Consider the following 852-nt stretch of genomic DNA (forward strand, 5'->3'; position numbering starts at 1 on the left):
AAACGTCAAAGTTCAATTTTTTGTTTTTTTTGTATTTTTGTATAATTGTTTTATGCTGTATATTAAAAGGTATCAACTTCCCTTTTCGTAGCTGTCGGGGTCACTCGTCCGACGCACGCGTTTCGCAACAGAGGCTGCTTCAGAGACATCCGTTTAGACCAGGGGTGGGCAATTCCGGTCCTCGATGGCTGCAAACCAGTCGGGTTTTCAGGATGTCCTTAATGAATATGCATGAGAGAGACCTGCATACACCCTGCCTCAGTTGTATGCAAATCTATTTCATGCATATTCATTATGGGTATCCTGAAAACCCGACTGGTTTGCAGCCCTCTAGGACCGGACTTGCCCCCACCCCTGGTTTAGACTCTCCTGATCCAGCACTCCCCTTTTAATTCATTCAGGGGGATACAGGCAGATCTTTAAGCGGTGCCAATTCATGCAAGAAACTTGAGCGATGCTGCAGATCCGTCAATTTTTCTAAGATATAAAAACTTATAATTAAAGAAATTTTCTAATCACTCCCAACAAATTATTACAGCGTTTTCACTTCTTTAAAAACAATATTTAACGATGTATATACTTGCAGATGGGAAAAACAGTTAGACAAGTCTGACTTACCGAACCTGACGCCATTTCCCCGCTTAGAGTTTTTAGCGGTGGAGCGGCTCGGGTCGGTCTGATTTTAAATAAGGTTGCCTTTGAAGTCCACCTGACAGTCAAGTGATTCCTGATTTCGGCGGGCAATCACCAAAAATGAAACCATTCAATGTCTCTATTCAGTCCACCAGGGGTGACTGATTTTAATTGAAAGATCCACTTTTGTTCACATTGTCTTAATGTCTGCACTCGGTT

The sequence above is a fragment of the Rhinatrema bivittatum genome, chromosome 2 (assembly GCF_901001135.1).
Source record: "Rhinatrema bivittatum chromosome 2, aRhiBiv1.1, whole genome shotgun sequence".
Taxonomy (NCBI): domain Eukaryota; kingdom Metazoa; phylum Chordata; class Amphibia; order Gymnophiona; family Rhinatrematidae; genus Rhinatrema; species Rhinatrema bivittatum.